Source organism: Pinus tabuliformis, chromosome Q (assembly GCF_031772625.1).
Source record: "Pinus tabuliformis cultivar Carrire ecotype Pingquan chromosome Q, CPIR1, whole genome shotgun sequence".
NCBI lineage: Eukaryota > Viridiplantae > Streptophyta > Pinopsida > Pinales > Pinaceae > Pinus > Pinus tabuliformis.
Genome location: NC_142296.1, coordinates 477,254,664 through 477,271,101, shown reverse-complemented (window position 1 = coordinate 477,271,101; position 16,438 = coordinate 477,254,664). Strand labels below are relative to the sequence as shown.

Sequence of the window (16,438 nt, the reverse complement as noted above, 5' to 3'; positions counted from 1 at the left end):
CTAAAGAAAAAGGAAGTTGTCGATCTGACAGAAGTAGCAATGATTTCTTTTGGAAAATGTGAAGTATATCAAGCAATAGCTCTCTAAGTTCAACAGTGATTGTAATCCCTCTGAAGCATGAAGAAGGCATATTGTGCCATAAAGCCATGATTAGAAATGAAGGATAGAATGTTTTGAAACAAAATATAGTTCAAACGAAGTAGCTTCTGTTAGCCATGGAAGACAGAGGTACGTGGTCTTTGTCTATGAGGTATGTATGATTGTTATATGTATGTCCAGCTTGTAATGAATAAAGGATCCGCATAATTACTAGAGATAATAATGGCATGATGCATATTAGATCATGAGATGAAATGCACTAGGATTTTACAACGTACTATACATGGCAAGAATCTAGGGTTTGTAGACTTCACATTTTTTTAAGTTTTTGGTATCTAGGGTTCGTAAACCCTAGATGGAACTTGGATTGGAAAAACCCTAGAAAAACAGAAACCCTAATTCTATCTATCTTGTTCCCTCTTATGAAGGTCTAGCTCATGATCTCTAGGGTTTGCAAAATGAATCTAGGGTATGTGGTATAACCCTAGCAAGGATTGAAGTAAAAAATGAAACCTAGGGATTGAAAGTCAAATCCCTAGGGCTAGATGTTTCCACTAAAACTAGAACCCCAACCCCTAATAAGGGTTGCGTCATTTGATATCTACAGTTTGTAACCAAAATCCTAGAAGAACACTTTTCGGAAATAATGAAAAACCCTAGATTGACACAATTGACATCATGCTCTTTCTTTTGTATAACTTTGCTTGGTTGTGCTTATCAATAAAAATTGTAGATACACAATGAAAAAAGCAAGATGATGATAAGCATGATGGAAAGTATAAATTGTAAGGACCTTGTATTGAAGTTTCCCACCGATAAATTCATTCCAGAAACATATTGATGATTGAAAGATGAAACAAAACCTTGTTGCAAATCATGCAAAGGATTGTTGACCTTAGAAGGAGCTATCATGATCTAAAAAGAAAAGATAAGTTACTAATGATGTGGAACTCTTGATGATGATAAAGGTGATGAGGACTCATTGATGATGATATTGTTGATATGGACTCCTTAATGATGAATGATGTGTACTTTATGATGTTGATGATGTGTATTTTTTGTTGTTGATAATAAGTACTCCTTGTTGATACTCATTGATGATGATGATAATGTGGACTTGTTGATGATATGGATTCATTGATAACATGGACTCGTTGATGATGAATTGGACCAAATTTCTTGATGATGATAATGTGGACTCGTTGATAATACAGACTCATTGATAACATGGATTCATTGATGATGAATTGAAATGATTTCTTGATGATGATGATGATGATGATGTGGACTCGTTGATGATGAATTGGACTAGATTTCTTGATGATAATGACTCGTTGATGACGTGGACTCGTTGATAACATGGACACATTGATGATGAATTAGACTAAATTTCTTGTTGATAATGACTCGATGATGTGGACTGCTTGATAACATGGTCTCATTGGACTCGATTCTTGATGATGATGATAATGTGGACTCGTTGATAACATGAACTTGTTGATAACATGAACTCGTTGGTGATGAATTGCATTAGATTACTTGATGATGATGAAGATATGGACTCAATTATAACATAGACTCCTTGATGATGATGATGATGATGATGTACTCCTTGATGATTTGGATTTTGTGAACTCTTTGTTGATGATGAAAACTTCTTGATGATGATGTAGATTCCTTGATAACATGACTTCTCGATGATGTGATTGACTCGATCTGAGAAGGCTAAGATCAAAAGGGAGTTGATACACTCTCAAAAGATAAGTATTATCTTGATTGTTTCTATTAATTATTTCATTATGAGTCTCTTGGCTTGCTTGGTTGTTCTTGTTCTTCCATAGCCTCTTAGTGAGGTGTGCAGGTACATAATGGAGATTGTCAAGATGTGGCAATTGTTAAAAATGTCAGAAGAGCAGTATGACAAGAAGACTTGTGATAGGCCCTGTACTCAAAGGGAACAGACAAGATCATTATGATTGAAGAACGAAGAGGATTTCTATGTAAGTGGGAGTTGCTTCTGTAAATGTATGAGCATGGTGATATCCTTGGCACAATGAACTGCAGGTCCATTGACATCTCCCTGATGAATGATTTAAAGAACCTGCTAGACTTTGATATTGACTTGATTCTCTGATTGGTTCGTTGATCTATCTGATGATGCTTGTTCTACTAAAGTCTACTATTATCTATTGGATTCGATTATGATCTGTTGGATTCTACTATGGTTGTTGGTGTTTGCTTCTATGAGAGGCCACTTGCTAGATTCGAATATGGTCTGCTAGTGTTTGCTTCTGAGGGAAGCCATTCATTATCTACTGGATCCGACTATGAATACTCACTTTTGTGGTTACCAATGATTGCTTTTGTGAGAAGTGTTAAATTGGCAACTAGGGCCAAACTCCATGTGGGTCGGCTTATTTATGGCAGCTGATATTTTTATTGCATCCCTCTCGTCGAGAGGTGTAGGATTGATCCAAAGATCATCCGATTCCGATAAGTATTTATGGAGATATGAATTTATTTTGTTTATGTAATTATAGTCAAGCTGACCAGCTCTTATGTAGGCTCTAGAAGCCCAACCGACGTGTCTATTCGTCATCTTCGTTTTGGTATAAATAGATGAGGATTTTATGTCATTTAGACACCTCTTCATGTGCAGTCTCCTCCTCTCCACGTCTGGGTTTTTGGTGAAGGAGAGAGACACCATGTGTGATACGTTGGTCTTCAAGAAATGCCCTAGCTGCTGTACATTGCCCTAGCCGCAGAGATCTGGCCGCAGTAAACCCTAGCCGCAGAGATCTGGCCGCAGTAAACCCTAGCCGCAGAAATCTGGCCGCTATAAAAGAGGTCACATATGCAGCCAAAGGAAACGTTCTATTCACATTGCCATTGTGGAAGAGCCGCAGTCATAAGGATATATATACGCAGGGCAGACAATACAACGCAGCAACATTTGTATATGCAATGATACAGTCACGTAGGCAATTGCGTATGTATATATATTGAGTCATCAACGAACAGCTTTCACACTCAGGAAATGCAATATATATTCACTGTTAAGACAACCTAAATCTGCAGTGATATAGAGACCTGAAACCGCAGTAAAATGAAGGGTTAGCTACAGCAAGAGGAAGCTGTTGCTGCAGCAAGGAGAGGCCTAATCAGCAAGGTCATTTGAGGACTGTTTCAAGGGTCCGAGTTGCTGATTGTAAGGCCGAGGCCCTGATCTTGGAGGCCAAGGTTAGGAGGACTTGCTGTAGCGTGGACAGTCCTTACGTTGGGCTTGAATCTGCTCTAAAGGAGCAGCATGTAGGGCAGCATCTTATTGGAGGACAGCCGCAGCAAGGGAAAGCAATTCTGGGCCAGTTTGATGAGCTGTTAGGGACTGTGATTGGTGCCCTAACCAGTCCCAGAATTGCAGCAGTGCAACAAGAAGTCTACAGCACTTTTAAGAGATGCTTTAAGCATTTGATTGATGATGTTTTGAGGACATTTGCTACAGGAGTTGCTATGTGCTAGGCCACAGGCCATAGCACCATAGCAAGGGCTACTTAGGGCTGCACTTTGTGCCTTAACCAAAATTGCAGGAGCAGGCAATCAGAGTAATGTTGCAGTAGATTGATGATCTACCAAAAGGGATATGCAACAGCACTCTTATTGAATGTTTTCAGGACTGCATCTTAGCTCAGTCATCATTAGCAGAATGATGGACTTACTGCTGCTGTCGTAAAATCTCAGATTTGTATATTTGTACTATCTCTCTCTCTGCTGAACTATTGAAGAATATAAGAAGATTTGATCAAAGGGTTTCCCCACACATTGTGGGGTTTGTCCCTGGCTCGCGCCATATCTTGTGTCCTCTTGTCTTGGCTTGTCTTCTGCGTTTTATATTTATGTTCTATCTGCAGTTTATCATAATGCTGATGTGATTGCTAACTGTGAAAATTTAAATAAATTGCTCTAGCATAGAACATACCAAAACTTAACATGGTATCAGAGCCAGGTTAAGACAATGCCCAAGCAAGAGTGAAATAGCAATCACCGAAGACAGTTGGGACAAGATAGAAGGATCAATGGGTTCCTCATAATTCACCTAGGGTGAAGTCAAAGCAGAGAATGTTATCAGAATGGCGCTGCGAAAGATTCTGATGGTCCATCTTAAGATCACTTCATTGGGAAGTTCGGATCTAAGGGTGGATGGAAAGGCGGATGCCTTGTTGAAATAAGTTCGGTCGTTATGCAAAGGAGTGTCCGAATGGCAAAGGCACATCTCTTGATGAAGATAACAATCATTCCTAGGACATCTTCTATGATCAAAAGAATGACTGGTAATGCAGGTCATCAAGGAAATGGTCGACTCTTCCACGAAAGCAAGGAACCCCTGAATCTCTTTTATGTACCTGATCGCCAGAAGAACCTGATGTCCATCTCGGAAATGGAAGTCAAAGGTTGCAGGGTGGCACTTATCGATGGAAAGGTACGTGTTTGAAAATAGATCTTTTAAAGATGTTTTTGAGTTCAGGGTTGTATCAAGTTGCAGGAAGTCCACTGGGGACCATGTCCATTGACTCAGCACCGGAGGTCTATGAGTCAGATGGTGACTAGAATGCCTGAATTCAAAAGGAAGCATGAAGGTACATGTCTGAAATGTACTGAAGGAAAATATTATAAGGGGACCATTCCCCTCATGCAGTAGGTTCACAGGTTTGGAACAACCCGAGGAGTTTGAGAATCATGATCAAGGAATCTCATGTATACAGGTGGAAGAAAGCCCTCTATGGCTTGAAGAAAAACACCTCATGCATAATATGAGAGGATTGATAGCTGTCTAATGCAGCTGAGATTCACTAGGAGTGAAACCGATCCAAACCATTACTCGAAGGTTGTGGATGATAAACCTCTCGTACCGGCACCTATGTCTGACAGGTGCAGACCCTCTCATTTATAGGAGACAGAGGGAGTTGGATTCTGAATGTGGGAAGATAAGATGCAAGCTTGTGACTGCCTCGAGGATCTTAACTTTCAGAAGTTATATGGTAATGATGTTAGACCAGATTTGGGAAATGCCTCTGAGTTTCATAAACTCATTCGTGTTGATGTTCTTGGAGAACCTCCGTTCGAACATATGTGTTGCAGTTAGCATGGTGAGCTCATATTTGGTTGAGCCTCACTAGATTGGTGCCAAGAATCTTCTAAGATATCTTCAGGGCACAATCTCTCATGGATTGAGATACACTGCCGAAAATATGAAACCACATGATTATTCGAATGATGAGTGGGCAGGCAGTGTGGAGGATCACTAGAGCACTTTTCAGTGTTGGTTCTCTTTGGATTCTGCTTCGATGTAGGAAGCAGAAGTCGGAATACATTGCTAATAGTATGGCCTTCTGTGAGGCAGTCTGGTTGCTGAAGCTCTTCAGTGAGCTGTTTGTACACATGATGAATACCACTGTGAATCTCTGTGACAACCAGAGATGGGATTCGATTATTGAGGAATCCCGTATTTGACAATTGCTCCAGCAGATAGACATCAATTACTGCCTTATCTGGGATATGGTAAGTCGATGATCAAGGAGGCTCCATCACACTGAGATGATGTACAGGACAGAGCCCTGAGGAAAGATCAAATTTGTGATTTTCCCGAACGACTTGGAGTCGTCGAGAGACCTTTGTAAAAGGGTCCTGCATGCTGCATACATTGAGCTCTAGGAGCTTTGGGGGGCTTGCAGTTCTATTGGAGCAACATACGACCACAGGGTGACTCACCCTCCCCTGGTGGTGCGCACTGAAACAAGATGATTTGCTCTCTTGTGGGACAAGATGATTCGCTCTCTTGTGGGACAAGATGATTCGCTCTCTTGTGTAGCAGGATGATTAGTTCTCCTGTGAGGCCTGGATTGATTTGTTCTCCATGGCGATTGTAGCAGGATTGATGTGTTCTCCTGTGAGGCCTGGATTGATTTGTTCTCCATGGCGATTGTAGCAGGATTGATGTGTTCTCCTGTGAGGCCTGGATTGATGTGTTCTCCATGGCAGCCTGGATTGATGTGTTCTCCATGGCGATTGTAGCAGGATTGATGTGTTCTCCTGTGAGGACAGGATTGATTAAGTTCTCCTGTCGAGGCTTCCTACCCATGCAGTCTGGGACTCATGGGAAGTACCTCTCATCTGATCAATGAGCAGGGAAATGAAGTTAGGGACCATAGTAGTACCGATGGACGCATCGTTGTATCTACCGTACTCCCTACGCTAGGATGTCCTCCATTGATCTGGGATCAATGATACTGGTCTGGGACCAGTGGTAGGAGTTGTACATGCTATGACGCTGACTTCGGGTCGGCTGAGACTGGTCTGGGACCAGTGGTACATACTCCGAGACTGACTTCTTGTCAATGCAGTACTGGTCTGGGACCAGTGAGAGTGGTACATTCTATGACACTGACTTCGGGTCGGTTGAGACTGGTCTGGGACCATTGGTACACTCTCTGAGACTGCGATACTGGTCTGGGACCAGTGGTAGGAGTGGTACTTACTATGAAGCTGACTTCGGGTCAGCTGAGACTGGTCTGGGACTAGTGGTACGCACTCTGAGTCTGACTTCGGGTCAGTGGAGAATGGTATGAGACATTCTCGATCAATTCTTCTTCTTCATAGTTCAGCGGAGATGAGCAGAGTTGAGCAGAGCCAGCTGAGCAGAGCCAGCAAAGCAGAGCTAGCAGAGCCAGCAGAGCTGAGCAGAGCAGAGCTAGCAGAGCCAGCAGAGCTGAGCAGAGCAGAGCTAGCAGAGCCAGCAGAGCTAAGCAAAGATGGGCAGAGCAGTGCAGGGCACTGATGGCAGAGATAGCACAGTTGTACATATGGATCAGCGGATGGAGTTCTCCCTAGTTGAGAGGGAGTGTTAAATTGGCAACTAGGGCCAAACTCCATGTGGGTCGGCTTATTTATGGCAGCTGATATTTTTATTGCATCCCTCTCGTCGAGAGGTGTAGGATTGATCCAAAGATCATCCGATTCCGATAAGTATTTATGGAGATATGAATTTATTTTGTTTATGTAATTATAGTCAAGCTGACCAGCTCTTATGTAGGCTCTAGAAGCCCAACCGACGTGTCTATTCGTCATCTTCGTTTTGGTATAAATAGATGAGGATTTTATGTCATTTAGACACCTCTTCATGTGTAGTCTCCTCCTCTCCACGTCTGGGTTTTTGGTGAAGGAGAGAGACACCATGTGTGATACGTTGGTCTTCAAGAAATGCCCTAGCTGCTGTACATTGCCCTAGCCGCAGAGATCTGGCCGCAGTAAACCCTAGCCGCAGAGATCTGGCCGCAGTAAACCCTAGCCGCAGAAATCTGGCCGCTATAAAAGAGGTCACATATGCAGCCAAAGGAAACGTTCTATTCACATTGCCATTGTGGAAGAGCCGCAGTCATAAGGATATATATACGCAGGGCAGACAATACAACGCAGCAACATTTGTATATGCAATGATACAGTCACGTAGGCAATTGCGTATGTATATATATTGAGTCATCAACGAACAGCTTTCACACTCAGGAAATGCAATATATATTCACTGTTAAGACAACCTAAATCTGCAGTGATATAGAGACCTGAAACCGCAGTAAAATGAAGGGTTAGCTACAGCAAGAGGAAGCTGTTGCTGCAGCAAGGAGAGGCCTAATCAGCAAGGTCATTTGAGGACTGTTTCAAGGGTCCGAGTTGCTGATTGTAAGGCCGAGGCCCTGATCTTGGAGGCCAAGGTTAGGAGGACTTGCTGTAGCGTGGACAGTCCTTACGTTGGGCTTGAATCTGCTCTAAAGGAGCAGCATGTAGGGCAGCATCTTATTGGAGGACAGCCGCAGCAAGGGAAAGCAATTCTGGGCCAGTTTGATGAGCTGTTAGGGACTGTGATTGGTGCCCTAACCAGTCCCAGAATTGCAGCAATGCAACAAGAAGTCTACAGCACTTTTAAGAGATGCTTTAAGCATTTGATTGATGATGTTTTGAGGACATTTGCTACAGGAGTTGCTATGTGCTAGGCCACAGGCCATAGCACCATAGCAAGGGCTACTTAGGGCTGCACTTTGTGCCTTAACCAAAATTGCAGGAGCAGGCAATCAGAGTAATGTTGCAGTAGATTGATGATCTACCAAAAGGGATATGCAACAGCACTCTTATTGAATGTTTTCAGGACTGCATCTTAGATCAGTCATCATTAGCAGAATGATGGACTTACTGCTGCTGTCGTAAAATCTCAGATTTGTATATTTGTACTATCTCTCTCTCTGCTGAACTATTGAAGAATATAAGAAGATTTGATCAAAGGGTTTCCCCACACATTGTGGGGTTTGTCCCTGGCTCGCGCCATATCTTGTGTCCTCTTGTCTTGGCTTGTCTTCTGCGTTTTATATTTATGTTCTATCTGCAGTTTATCATAATGCTGATGTGATTGCTAACTGTGAAAATTTAAATAAATTGCTCTAGCATAGAACATACCAAAACTTAACAAGAAGCCACTGCTAAAATGTATTATCGTCTGTTGATGGTTGATGATGTTTGCTCCTGAGAGAAGCCCCAGCTGAAGTTGGATGAAAAACTAAATGTTTGTTGTAATACTTAAGATCCACCATGGCTAAATCTTTGATGATGAATTGGTTGTTGGAATGACTGAGAATCCCCTTGATGAGAGCATTGATTACATAGCATCATATTATGGACCATTCCTCCTATAGGTTGTTAGTTGTGAGACACTATTGTCTGGGAGATGTATTGTTAATTCCCCCTGTAGGTTGTGTCATGAGACCTTATGGTTCAGGAGATGTATTCCTCCTATAGGTTGTGCTGTGAGACCTTGTGGTCCACGAGATGTATTCCTCCTGTAGGTTGTGCCTTGAGACCTTGTGGTCCACGATATGTATTCCCCCTGTAGGTTATGTGTCGTGAGACATTGTTGTCCAAGAGATGTATTGTTGATTCCTCCTGTAGGTTGTGTGTCGTCAGTCCTTGTGGTCCGAGAGATGTATTCTTCCTGTAGGTTGTGTGCCATGAGACCTTGTGGTCTAGGCGATGTATTCCCCCTGTAGGTTGTGCGTCGTGAGACATTGTTGTCTGAGAGATGTATTGTTGATTGATTCCTCCTATAGGTTGTGTCATGAGACATTGTTGTCTAGGCGATGTATTGATGATTCCCCCTGTAGGTTGTGTGTCGTGAGACTTGTGGTCCAAGAGATGCTTTGTTGGTTCCTCCCTTAGGTTGTGTGCCATGAGACCTCCTGGTCAACGAGATGCTTTGAGATGGATCTATATATCTTTCCTTATGTTGAGTTTGAGAGAGAGAATCTTGGATTGTGTTCTCTTCCTTAGGTTGTGGGCCTTGAGACCTACGAATTGGTCATCTACAAGTCAGCCAAAACAGACCTACAAGTCGTCTCCAAAGGGATCTTCATGTTAGCCCCATTAGGGCTAATTAGCCCTCACATGACGCCTATATATCAGAGCTCATTGGCACTCATTTCCACCAACAAATTCATCAAGCATTTTGATCTGCAATTAGAGGAGACACACCACATGTTCAAAGGATGAAAAGAAGACCATTACAATTGTGTTGACTCTCTTTTTGGTAACTACATTGACTGAAGTTTGGCTTGGGCTTATTTGCATTCATTCTACTGCAGACCTAATCTCTTTGAAGGCCGAATATCTCTAGAAAAGTTCGTTGATTCTTGGACTGTGATTTCACTCTCATATTGATCTGGGTTGACCGAAGTTTTACTATGTTTTTTGGGCCAAGCTTCTATGGAAAGCTCAGCACTACTTTTGGCTTCTAATAACAATGATTACAAACCCTAATTTCGACCTTATTAAGCAGTGAATTTGGAGCTGATATATTGACAGACTTTGACTAATATTTCATTGAAGGCAATTTGGATTTGTTGGAACATTTTGATGTAACTTTGATGGACATAATCTCTCTCACATAAGGAAATAATTTTGGGTTCTCCCCTTGAGGGTTTTGCCCTGGCTATGAGCCTAATCCTGGTGTCTCTTGTCTCTTGCTTATGGTTTATTATTCATTACTCATAGTGATCTTTGTTTACTGCTCTTATTGAAGAATTGTATGGTTGAAGTTTTTCATGTATAGCTACTTGTTGATTGAAGTATAATGAAGGAATTGATTGCATCAATTAAAGTAGTTACCAATTGTGAAAAACTATTTTAGTTCTAGCTAGACTAGAATTTCAACACACATCTCGTTTCTAGATACATATAGCAGTGGAAGGAAAGCCATCAGTTTCCAACAAAACAAATTCTGAATTATCTTAAGAATATCCAATGCTCTTATGGGAGTAAAGCAATGTTCGTTGGATACATCGATCCAAAGTAGGCTAGATATCTAGATGAAAAAAAGTTTTCTACTAGCTATGGCTATTATATTGACTCAAGTCTTGTTGCATGGTCAAGTACAAAAGACAATTTACTATCTTCCACTCTTCCACCAAGGTGAAATATAGAGTCGTTGTCACAGTTGAGCGAGAAGCTATATGGGTTCAAACACTATTGAATAAGATTGGACTTTGTCAACAGCAACAAATATTCCTTTGTTGTGATAATCAAGTTGCTATTCAAAATGCTTGACATCCAATATTTGCTTTAAAAGACCAAACACATTAAGGTCCATCAACATTATATAACCAATTGACCCATGATCAAATTATGCAAAGAGTATTGCAACACTAATGCAAACCAAACACATTAAGGTCCATCAACATTTTATAGCCAATTGACCCACGATCAAATTACACAAATGGAGTATTGTCACACTAAGGACCAAGTGATTGACATTTTCACTAGATCTTTGACAAAAGTCAAATTTGTCAAATTTCATATTCTAGTTGGGATGAAGGAAATTGTCATTAAGGGGGAATAATAATAATGTGCCTTCATGTTAGCCAAGTCAAGCATAATAATCATGGGATGAAGGAAATTATCATTAAGGGGGAATAACTATAATGTGCATTCGCATTAGCCATGTCAAGCTCAAGGGGGTATGTTGATGTAATTAATGTACCACTATGTGTAATTAATGTAATCTTGACTTGTGGTCCTTCTGGTCACCCATGGACCACACATTAGTCACTAGTGCGTCACCCTACCCTGACATCTTAGGGGTTGGTGGCAATGAAGCTCAACCTAACACCTATCTCTTGCCACATTTATAACACATCGTGTGAAGCATTATCTTATGCATTTACAACGCCACCTGCCATTCTTTGTGTTATGGATTTGTTCATAGGCTTATGTGTAAATATTTACTTAATTTTGATCTTGATGGTTCTTTTTTAACTTCATCACTGCAACGCCCTTCAGTTTTCTATAAGAACCACTTAGGTACGTGGAGTGTCTGCAACAACAACTACTACTCCAAACACTCATATTGCCATCTCACTCTCATGCCAAAGATAGAACACTACTCTCATGATTAACAATAATTCAGTGGATTTCCATCAGCCCCGTGTTGAAGGTAGAATATTCCTCTTGTTCATTAGACAAACACCAAACTAAGCATCCATCCTATAAATGCTTCATCTATATAGAGACCCCCGTAATACTAAGCTTCTGCTTATAAGTTATAATACTCTTTGGGGGCATCGTCTCTCTCTCTTTGGATTTAATCTTTCAAACTCATACCAAAATACTAGTTTGCCATATGCAGGAATGGCTAGTCCCATCTTGGACAACCTTCATTATTGAGTCAATACCAGCCCAACATATCATTTACTGATATTTTTCAGCCGAACAACACTTCCAACATTTCCTGCAACCAAAAGTTTACATCAATGTTACATTTATCATGTTGGCAAATACATTGCCAAGGGTCTGAAATATAACTTATCATTGCCATAAGGGAAAACATCAGCAAACTTAAAATAAATACAAAAATATTCATTTTTCCATGTTTTTTTTTTAAATCTAAAGTAAGAACAAGATCAAACAAATACATTGCTGCATATAAATAAAAATAAAATTGATATATAAGTTGTATAAGATGTCGTCAAGTGATACATCACAGATGAATACTAAATTCTGAATCCTGTACCGACTCCCAAGAACTAAGCATTGAAAGGCCGACACAAAATCACATCAAAAAAATAATAAACATGTTTCATGATTTATAATCATTAGCAAAGTTATTGGAACTGAAACCAGGATTGGAACCAGCTTATGAACTGATTTATGCACTGGTCTACTAAAAAAATACATAAAATATGAAAGATTTAATAATACATACACACATCAATGTAAATCCAAACCTTTAGACAACAAATATGTAAGGTTTGATCATATACATAGCATGTAAGTACTAAGGGTGAATTATAAACATAACAAAATAGCACTGAGTGTGAATCACACTACATAGCCGAGACACAAAGTGCGAATCACACTACATAGACATTGAGGGCCTAAATGACCTCTAGAGTCCAAAAAACATCATGCTACAACAAATAATTACACAATCAAAATCGTCACCTATATTAGGATCCACATCATTAGTAGCACCCTTTTCCTCCCCTAGCCTTTGCCTCTACCTCAATCCGTCAAGGACATCTGTCAACACCCTCCAATTTTGATGATCCCCCCTATTCCAAGTGTTAGAATAAGGTAGAAAAAGCTTAGCATACCTAATCAATGATTTTGCTTGAGTGAAACGTACATTTTTATTATTTAGTATGGCCATGACAGAGGAGTTCAACAATTAGTACCACCAAAACTGAGGTACATAGAGGGCTTGGTGCTCCCGATCAAATGTCAATCCTATACACTCGTAAATGATAGAATCTACTGGACATGATATAATCTTGCCAATCCGAAAATCCTGAAAACTGTTTTGCCTGCTGAATTCTGTAATGAAATTCTACTTCCTACATATAAAGTCTGATGAGGTCGGAATCACTCTCAAACACCCTGAAACAATTAATGATAATGTTAGAAACTTAAATAAATAAAAAAAGAGAAAAGATAAAGGTGAATGCCATCTTGTACTTTAAGAATTTAATTTCATTAGAAATTTAATATTGTTAGTGATTACTATGGTGACAAACTCCTTAGAGCTTAATCTGCTCTCTCTTTTTCAGACAGCGGGTAGAAAGACCAAAAATCAGGTTATAAAGTGTAATTGGCATCAGTGGGGCAATATTTTCCTTCCACTCACAACATATACCCTAAATATCATGATATACCAAATGTATCACAATAATTTCTTCGATATATCGAATGAATCACGATATTTTGTCCCAATAATATTGGCTTGAGGTAAACCGTGCGATATATCAACAATATATGTAACACTGCTTTACATAAATTCTCCAAATTTAATTGCCATACTTTATCCCAAAAAGGCCATCTATGCCTTGGCCATTTCCAAGTATAAACTTCCACCTTCATCACATAATTTTCCAATTAACCATATATGCCCATTTAATATCAACACTCCTGCGTTAACAAACAAAACATTTTTTTTTACTTTATTTCAAAAAAAATTAAACAAAAAGAGTCAAAACATTTTTATGCATACTTCGTTGGACACCAAATTACAGCCATGCCTGTGGTTTTCAAACAATTACACCAGACATATGGGCTACTCTACCCTCCACATCTGCCCATGCCTAAAATTTCTGCCCCATCACAATATACCATATCAACTGGGATAATTTCTCCTATCAGCAGCCTCCAGTTGCATTTTAAAAATTGTTGATTGTGTTATTCTCATACTGGTCAGCGTTCTCATGCTCACTTCGAGAGTTTGTCTTTGTTTACTTTCTACAAATGTTCATTTCTTTTCTCTTGCAAACAACCAAACATGATTGTCAGCAAATCGGTTTCTTGTCTCATCTGTTGGTGTCAGTCTACAATCTCAAAGTCTGCTTGGGTTGGTGTCACATGTTTCTCCTATTGAACAGTCGCCTTGTCATTCAAAGACTGGTCTCCCATGTGTCACCTCGAATTCAAGATTTTTTTCCCTTTTTCAAACTACATGAACCCTGGACTCTTCCCCTTTTATTTTATTTTATAGACCTTTTTATTTTCCTAAAGTTTTGCCTTAGGAACCTTTAATAATTTTGGACTCACTTTAAAACAAAAAGTCCAATTTGCCATTTTTTTACTTTCCATGTTTCCATTTGCTCTCTCTTCTGAAATCCTTCACAGCTTTTTTCAATCTTCTAAGTTCTCGCAGCCTTACACAATTTCTTTCCTTTGTCAAGGATCCTCAGTGCCCATATGGATTCAGTCTCCTTCTGGCCTCCAATCCAACATGGTCTACAGCACAAAATTTGGACTTGATCTTCTTGGGGTCTGAGAAGGGCATCAACTCGAATACCATGTAGCATTTCATATGGGTGCATACATAACACAATAACAGACAAACATGACTGGAGAGAAAATAAATGTTACAAATATTAATGGTGCTGCAGCAAGTGCGTCTACAGGAACCAAGGTAAGGCTATGCACAATACATATACTACTCTCATCTAATCATCTCTTAATACATCTATATATATTATATAGCACACTAACTTGACTATCGTGGTTTAATCACCTAACCTGTGACCTAACATCATAATATTACACTGGTCACATGTCACTAATAGAATAACCATGTTACACTAAAGCATATTTTCATGGTCTAATCTTTAACATTATACTCTACTCACAGAAGGTGTTGCAAGAAATGGTAAGTATGGATTCACTGCTAGAACAGCAAAAGAAACAAGCATTGGTGGCTGAGAACTCCAAAACAATTTAACATAGGAACCAAAAGTATTTACATCCTATCTACCAAAGTCATGTTCTTTTAAAAAAAGCATGGTCCATGGCTTACATTTAATTCAGCAAGATAAAGGTGCTTCTGAAGCTTGCAGATTAGGGAAGCAAATAGGGATAAACTGCCAAAGTTGTGTGAAGAGAAAGCATGTAGTTGGAAAGAAGCACAATGACCTTTGTGGTCACATAAAAACCCCATCAACCACAGACACAAAGTACTTAATGGTATGTGTTGACAACTAAAAAATGGGTATACTTTCTCAAGTACAAGTCAAGGGAGTTCAATGTCATGATTGAGAAGAAAAGATAAAATAACCAGCGGGGAAGAAAACAGATCTAATATTTTTTACAAGTGTTCCAAAGCTTACAATATTTGCAGGCAACTTCTTTATATACTCCACAAGTTAAAGCAAAATGTTGTGTAGAAGAGAAATATGACTTCTGCAGAAGGCCAGGAGCATGTTTAAAGGCAATAATCTCTCAAACAACTTAAGGCTGAATTAGTTTATGCAACAATGTACCTACTTAACAAAATCCCTATTAACACCATGAGAAATATCACAGTCAAAGAGGAATGGATGGGTAAGAATCCACAACTGAATCCTATTAAAAATGATTGGATGTTGTGTATGCACATGTGCCAAAAGTAACAAGTGCATCTTTGTTGGGTAAACTCAAGGGATGCTCTTTAATTTAAAAAAAAAAACATAACAGTAATCAACAGGGGTGTTATATAATGAAGATCGTAAACAATTAAAAGCAAATCAGACTGTTAGTGTTGTACCATGGCATGAAAAAGACACAAATGACTCTCAAGAAGATGTGGAAGAAAATTAAGGTAGTCTAAAACCTGCAGATCAGACCATTCCAACATTCAGTGAAACAGGAAGGCTTGTGCCAGCAAGGCAAACAACAATAATTCATCATCAAAGTTTAAGATAATCCCAACGCAGTAAAAGAGGGATTCAAAGTGACAAAAACAAACTCAGACCATAGGAAGACTGCAACAATTAATTTTCACTACTTACTTTCAGGGATACAATTTTAGTCTTGCATGAGTATGCTGTATTTAAAGAAGCACATAGAAAGCAAGAGTGAGAAAGAGCAACACATGAGAAAGATATTGTGACTAAAAGAAAGTTGACTTAGAAACTTGTTGAATTAACTAAAGTTCAACATGCTATAGGTTGCAAATGGCTCTAAGGATGAAATATAAAGAAAATGGTTGTATTGACAAATATAAGGGAAGATTAGTCACTAACAGTTTTACACAGAATAGGCGTTTGACCTTAAAGAAACTATTACACCCATAACTAAGATGAATACAATTCATTTGGTGTTGGCAACTTGGTTAAGCTGGATATTCACCAGATGCATGTCCAAACTTCCAAGTGCCTTTCTGAATGGTGCTTTAAAAAAGGAAGTGTACATATAGCATTTGTAAGATTTAAAAGAAAACAAGCAAGCTGAAAAACACCGTATATAGTCTCAGGCAGGATCCTTCAATCTGGTATGC

The 16,438-nt window shown here is 39.5% G+C and overlaps 1 protein-coding gene across 10 annotated transcripts in view; it reads right to left on the bottom strand.

Annotated features, from left to right (window-relative positions):
* LOC149220263 (PH, RCC1 and FYVE domains-containing protein 1-like) overlaps positions 1-16,438 on the bottom strand; it is an 87,677-nt gene that overhangs the window by 57,642 nt on the left and 13,597 nt on the right. Inside the window, exon 1 of one of the 10 annotated variants that reach the window (XM_089384716.1) lies at positions 11,791-11,917. The exons of the other annotated variants lie outside the window; for them this stretch is intronic. The gene's annotated coding sequence lies outside the window, so the exon portion shown is untranslated. Of the gene's footprint in view, positions 1-11,790; positions 11,918-16,438 lie in introns of those variants that run through there. 10 annotated transcript variants of the gene reach the window in all.